This window comes from Solanum stenotomum, unplaced genomic scaffold, assembly GCF_019186545.1.
Source record: "Solanum stenotomum isolate F172 unplaced genomic scaffold, ASM1918654v1 scaffold37645, whole genome shotgun sequence".
Classification (NCBI taxonomy): domain Eukaryota; kingdom Viridiplantae; phylum Streptophyta; class Magnoliopsida; order Solanales; family Solanaceae; genus Solanum; species Solanum stenotomum.
Window position 1 is genome coordinate 7,918 of NW_026034530.1, and position 7,806 is coordinate 15,723.

Genomic DNA, 7,806 nt, shown 5'->3' on the forward strand with positions numbered 1-7,806 from the left:
AGATCAAAGAATAATTTCATCTATATTTTATATTAATTATATTAAGTAGATTGTAGATTGATTTTGATGTATATCTATCAAATCATGGCTTCATGTACCAAATATTTCAATATCGTTGCATCCTATATTTTTGTTTTGTTCCACCAGTGTGATGAAGAATAGATTCGAGAAAGAGACTTTTGTTTCCAGTCTCCTATTTATTTATTTATTGAATTTTAGATTTTCTAAAACGAAAAGTAGTAGATTATCTCTTTTTCTAACAGATAAAAGAATCTAAAAATCAATATTCAATCGAACTGTCTTTTTTCCTTCGATCCGTGGAAAGATATACTCTGCGGATTTTGATTTATTTATATGAAGTATGAAGGAAAGGGACCGTTTGGTCCTTGAAGAGTTCTTTCAAAACAAGGGATTGATTGAATTATCTTATTAAGACAATTCATGGTTCATTTGCTTAGTCAGAAGGAATAATCCAATGGAGTTCATGGATTTACCTAGGTCAGTTTATGGGCTAATCAATAAAGGATTTTTATCTTCGAAACCCATTGGGAAGGGTAGTGCAAGAGAAATCAGACAAAAATGATTGGATCTTGGGACGCCCCGAAAAAGATATGAGGTGCTCGGAAATGGTCGAAGTAGATAGGAGGATCACTATGACTATAGCCATTGGTAAGTTTACCAAAGACGAAAAATGATTTATTTGATATTATGGATGACTGGTTACGGCGGAGGGACCGTTTCGTTTTTGTAGGCTGGTCCGGTCTATTACTCTTTCCTTGTGCCTATTTCGCTGTAGGGGGTTGGTTCACAGGTACAAACTTTGTAACTTCATGGTATACCCATGGATTTTCCAGTTCTTATTTGGAAGGCTGCAATTTCTTAACTGCCACGGTTTCTACTCCTGCTAATAGTTTAGCACATTCGTTGTTGTTACTATGGGGTCCTGAAGCACAAGGAGATTTTACTCGTTGGTGTTAATTGGGGGGTCTGTGGACTTTTGTTGATCTCCATGGAGCTTTTGGTCTAATAGGTTTCATGTTACGTCAATTCGAGCTTCCTCGATCCGTTCAATTGAGAACTTATAATGCAATCACATACTCTGGTCCAACTACTGTTTTTGTTTTTGTATTTCTGATTTATCCACTAGGCCAGTCTGGTTGGTTCTTTGCACCTAGTTTTGGTGTAGCAACTATATTTCGATTCATCCTATTTTTTCAAGGGTTTCATAATTAGACCTTGAACCCCTTTCATATGATGGGAGTTGCTGGTGTATTGGGTGCTGCTTTGCTATGTGCCATTCATGGTGTTACCGTAGAAAATACTTTATTTGAAGACGGTAATGGTGCAAATATATTCCCTGCTTTTAACCCAATTCAAGCTGAAGAAACTTATTCAATGGTCACCGCTAACCACTTTTGGTCCCAAATCTTTGGGGTTGCTTTTTCTAATAAACGTTGGTGACATTTCTTTATGTTATTTGTACCAGTTACCGATTTATGGATGAGTGCTCTTGGAGTAGTTGGTCTAGCTCTGAACCTACGTGCCTATGACTTCAATTTTTAGGAAATTCGCGCAGCGGAAGATCCTGAATTTGAGACTTTCTACACCAAAAATATTCTCTTAAACGAAGGTATTCGCACTTAGATGGCGGCTTAAGATCAGCCTCATGAAAACCTTAAATTCCCTGAGGAGGTTCTACCACGTGGAAATGCTCTTTAATGGAACTTTAGCCTTAGCTGGTCGTGACCAAGAAACCACAGGTTTTGCTTAGTGGGCAGGGAATGCCCGACTTATCAAACTATCCGGTAAACTAATAGGGGCTCATGTATCCCATGCTGGATTAATCGTATTCTAGGGCGGAGCAATGAACCTATTTGAAGTGGTCCATTTCGTACCTGAGAAGCCTATGTATGAATAAAGATTGAGTTTACTTCCCCACCTAGCTACTCTAGGTTGGGGGGTAGGTCTTAGGGGAGAAGTTATAGACACCTTTCCATACTTTGTATCTGGAGTACTTCATTTAATTTCTTCTGGAGTATTGGGCTTTGGCGGCATTTATCATGCACTTCTGGGACCTGAGACACTTGAGGAATCATTTCCCTTCTTTGGTTATGTCTGGAAAGATCGAAATAAAATGACAACAATTTTAGGTATTCACTTAGTCTTGTTAGGTATAAGTGCTTTTCTTCTAGTATTCAAGGCTCTTTATTTTGGGGGTGTATATGATACCTAGGCTCCGGGAGGGGGCGATGTAAGAAAAATTACCAACTTGACCCTTTGCCCGAGTATCATATTTGGTTATTTACTAAAATACCCTTTTGGAGGAGAAGGGTGGATTGTTAGTGTGGACGATTTAGAAGATATAATCGGAGGACATGTATGGTTAGGTTCCATTTGTATACTTGGTGGAATCTGGCATATCTTAACCAAACCCTTCGCATGGGCTCGACGTGTACTTGTATGGTTTGGAGAGGCTTACTTATCTTATAGTTTAGGGGCTTTAGCCATCTTTGGTTTCATTGCTTGTTGTTTTGTCTGGTTCAATAATACCGCTTATCCTAGTGAATTTTACGGGCCTACTGGACCAGAAGCTTCTCAAACTCAAGCATTTACTTTTCTAGTTAGAGACCAACGTCTTGGGGCTAATGTGGGATCCTCTCAAGGACCTACTGGTTTAGGTAAATATCTAATGCGTTCCCCAATCGGAGAAGTCATTTTTGGAGGAGAAACTATGCGTTTTTGGGATCTGCGTGCTCCATGGTTAGAGCCTCTAAGGGGTCCAAATGGGTTAGACTTGAGTAGGTTGAAATAAGACATACAACCTCGGCAGGAACGACGTTTCGCAGAATATATGACTCATGCTCCTTTAGGTTCTTTAAATTCCGTGGGTGGTGTAGCTACCGAGATCAATGCAGTCAATTATGTCTCTCCTAGAAGTTGGTTAGCTACCTCTCATTTTGTTCTAGGATTCTTCTTCTTTGTAGGTCATTTATGACACGTAGGAAGGGCTCGTGCAGCTGCAGCAGGATTTGAAAAAGAAATTGATCGTGACTTGAAAAGGATCTTCCTTATTCTTGAAGAATAAGGGGCAAATGGATTGATCAAGAAAGATCTTTTGTTCTTCTTATATATAAGATCGTGATTGGATTTGCATATGTTTGGTAAAGAGAATAATCTTATCCTTTGAGAATAATAAAAAATGGATAGTGTTCAATTGGAACATGAAAATGTGACTAAATTAGTGCTAGTTACTCTTCGGGGTGGAGTGGAAGAAGGGGGATTCTAGAACGCGAAAAAGGATCCAATGAATTTGAAAGAATTGAATGAGGAGCCGTATGAGGTGAAAATCTCATGTACGGTTCAGTAGAATGGTAGTAAGGGTGACTTATCTGTCAACTTTTCCACTATCACCCCAAAAAAAAAAATTCTGCCTTACATAAAGTTGCCAGAGTACGATTAACCTCTGGATTTGAAATCACTGCTTATATACCCGGTATTGGCCATAATTCACAAGAACATTTTGTAGTCTTAGTAAGAGGGGGAAGGGTTAAGGATTTACCCAGTGTGAGATATCACATTGTTCGAGGAACCCTAGATGCTGTCGGAGTAAAGGATCGTCAACAAGGGCATTCTAGTGCGTTGTAGATTCTTATCCAAGACTTGTATCATTTGATGATGCCATGTGAATCGCTAGAAACATGTGAAGTGTATGGCTAACCCAATAATGAAAGTTTCGTAAGGGGACTGGAGCACGCTACCATGAGACAAAAGATCTTCTTCCTAAAGAGATTCAATTCGGAACTCTTATATGTCCAAGGTTCAATATTGAAATAATTTCAGAGGTTTTCCCTGGCTTTGTCCGTATCAACAAACAATTCAAAATACCTCGACTGTTTTAGAACAGGTCCGAGTCAAATAGCAATGATTCGAAGCACTGCTTTTTACACTATTTTGGAAACCCAAGGACTCAATTGTATGGATATGTAAAATACATGATTTCCAATCCTAGCAGGAAAGGGAGGGAAACAGATACTCAATTTAAAGTGAGTAAACATAATTACATACTCGATCTCATAGATACATATAGAATTCTGCGAAAGTCGTATTCAATGAAAATCGTATGTATGGCTTGGAGGGAGATCTTTCATATCTTTCGAGATCCACCCTACAATATGGGGTAAAAAAGCCAAAATAAGTGATTTTAGCCATTATAAAAAGAAAATTGATTCTTGAACCCCTTTCACGCTCATGTCACGTTGAGGTATTGCAGAAAAAAAATAACAAAATCTGATCCAATTTATCATAATTGATTAGTTAACATGTTGGTTAACTGTATTCTGAAATACGAAAAAAAATCATTGGCTTATCAAATTATCTATCGAGCCGTGAAAAGATTCAACAAAAGACAGAAATAAATCCACTATCCATTTTACGTCAAGCATAATGTGGAGTAACTCCCGATATAACAGTAAATGCAAGGCGTGTAGGTGGATCGACTCATCAAGTTCCTATTGAAATAGGATCCACACAAGGAAAAACACTTGCCATTCGTTGGTTATTAGCGGCATCCCGAAAACGTCCGGGTCAAAATATGGCACTCAAATTAAGTTTTGAATTAGTGGATGCTGCCAAAGGGAGTGGCGATGGCATACACAAAAAGGAAGAGACTCATAGAATGGCAGAGGCAAATAGAGCTTTTGCACACTTTCATTAATCCATGAACAAGATCTATACATCTCGATCGGAAAAGAATCAAGAGGAAAAGAAAGAATTAGAATTGATCGATAGATTTCTCGAAAGAAACGTAAAGGAAATGAAAGATGAAACATAAATCATGGATCAATTAAGCCCTCTCGGGGACTTTCTTAAAGAGGAACCTCATGTAAATACCATGGAATGATGTTTGATCATATTCATGGAGATTCCGTAACTATTCCAAAAATGGAAAGTTCGACACAGTTGGTATTTTTTTTGGAAATTGGAAGCAGTTACTAATTCATGATCTGGCATATACAGAATGAAAACTTCATTCTCGATTATATGAGAATTTTTATGAAAGCCTTTCATTTGCTTCTCTTCGATGGAAGTTTGATTTTCCCAGAATGTATCCTAATTTTTGGCTTAATTCTTCTGCTGATGATCGATTCAACCTCTGATAAAAAGAGATATACCTTGGTTATATTTCATCTCTTCAACAAGTTTAGTAATGAGCATAATGGCCCTATTGTTCCGATGGATAGAAAAACCTATGATTCGCTTTTCGAAAAATTTCCAAACAAACAATTTCAACGAAATCTTTCAATTTCTTATTTTACTATGTTTAACTCTACGTATTCCTCTATCCGTAGAGTACATTGAATGTATAGAAATGGCTATAACAGAGTTTCTCTTATTCGTATTAACGACTACTCTAGGGGGAATGTTTTTATGCGGTGCTAACAATTTAATAACTATCTTTTTAGCCCCAGAATATTTAAGTTTATGCTCCTACCTATTATCTGGAAATAAAAAGAAAGATGTACGGTCTATAGAAAATTTTGAGATTCAAAATTCTTGTCCCAGTTCATTGAAGGTCCTTTCAATTTTGATTCAAAATTATAAAATTTTTTGAGAAGATACATCATGAAGATCCTTTCAATTTAAATTGATAAGTCTTGTATTTCTACTAGATACATTAAAAAAGAAAGTGTTGCCCATAATATTTTAGGTTTGAGATCGATACCTAATTGTTTTGTAATTGTTATGTATCAGATACATTTAGTATGAATTTGAATTTACATATCATGCTTAAAAAACTAGTGCATGATACATTATTATTTATGTATCTTATTTTGTTTGAGAAATATATTTTTTATTAAAAAAAAACCATTATACATGTAATTGATCCAAATATCATATTTTTTGGTGTCTGATACATAACACAAAGTTTATGTATCAAGTACATTTATATTGAACATGATAAACACTAATCGAAGATGCAACAACATTAGAGTTATGTATCAATACCTTAAATATGAACATTATACATTGCATAAAACAAAAGCTATTGTAGCACTGATGTATCAAATCAGTGATAACACTAAGAAATATTAATTAATAATCAAAATAAGCGAGATACATTAAAAGTAAGCCCCAAAAACTGAAAGATCAAACCAACAAAATGAAGTGTATCAAGACCGTCATTAGAAATTTCTGGAACCATTTCAGATGCACTCCAAGATGAACTATGTGCATTAGCATGGTTTTTCCACCTCTCTTCCATATAGAGAGAGAGTAAAAGATTCAGTAATTTTTTAAGATGAAAAAATTAAAAAAATAAAAGACATCGAAAAGTGAAGTGATTGAAAGAAATCTACCTCTTGAATAATTTGAAATCATTTATTGGAAAGAGAAAATATTTGAAATTCAAAAATAAATTAATGAAAGTAACTGTGGAGATATTTGTGAAGTGATCAAAAAAGGAAGGAAAATAATGGGTAGGAGATTTTAAATTAATGTATCCGAGAAAAGGAATGATGAGAGCAAAAAAGAGGATTTTTGATATATTTTGAAATGGTAGGGAAAATAAAAAAATGTGATAATAAATGATGTGTAGTTATGTAATTTTTCCTTTATTTTTTACCCTTAAATTGGTGGTCATTGATTTATGTCCTTGGCATTAGTTTATATTTTTGTATCATAATATAACATACATTATGTCTTATAAGGTATAACAAGTTATGCTGATCATGGCATAAGTTTAGTTCAAAATCTAGAAGCCAAAAGCTCTCTAAACTTATGCTAGATTACTTAATTTCTACGACACTTATGAAAGACAAGAAAAAAAAAATTCTCTAAGCTTATGTCTTACGAAATAAGAGTATTTTGTATCTCAAATTTTATTTCATACACACCTGACGCTTGCAGTTACAAATTTAGATTATTTTAAGGTATATGTATATATATATATATCTATAAATTACACCTTTATATATTTTTACTATACTAGTTTCTAGGTACGTGTTTTGCACGTGTATAGCCCCATTAAATAATACGATAGGAAGTTGCGATAAGTGTAGATTCAAAATAATTGGACTAACATTTCAGTTGCTTTGTTATAAAAACTCTAGTTGTTAATATTGATATCTTTCCTAAAAGAAAGCAATACAAACTAAAGTATCCCATATCTACTAAATCACAGTAAAAAAGGCATTTCATAAATGCCAAGCTCTTGTACATTTAGAATACTGTTGAAATCACCTATGACAGCCCATGGATTGGAGATAGTACTAGCAAAAGCTCTCAATTCTCCCCAAAGTTCTTCACTCCCAGATTGTCTTGTTTTAGCGTAAACTATAGAAATGTAGAACTCTTTATTGGAATCTTTGGTGGTAAGTTTACAAGTAAGAATCTGGGCATGATTGAAAAAAAAACAATACAATTTTAATCTGCCCTCCAAAATATCCATATCTTGTTGCCTATGTTAGCATAACTTCCTTGCATATTCAGACTACTCGTATAGTTGTATATACAAGATTCTTGTAAAAATGGTTCTTGTAGGTCCACAATTTTTTTTATGATGTTTAGTCATGTAGATTAATCTCTCGGTCGAAACTTGGGATTGCATACCCCTGATATTCAAATTTAAGAGCTTAATCATTAAACAATGTCATGTATCAAGAAACTGAATAGGGAAGATTTGGTTATTTCGAATGACATAATTGGTGTTGTCTTGGAGTTGTTAAAGAATTTTAGTGGTTCTACATGTACCACTTTGCCTATGAGAATTTATAGAAGAGCTACCCTACGTATTTATGGTTGTCCGAC

At 35.0% G+C, this 7,806-nt stretch overlaps 1 pseudogene; it reads left to right on the plus strand.

Annotated features, from left to right (window-relative positions):
- Positions 1-653: 653 nt before the first annotated feature.
- Positions 654-3,085, plus strand: LOC125852632 (photosystem II CP43 reaction center protein-like; annotated as a pseudogene).
- Positions 3,086-7,806: the final 4,721 nt, after the last annotated feature.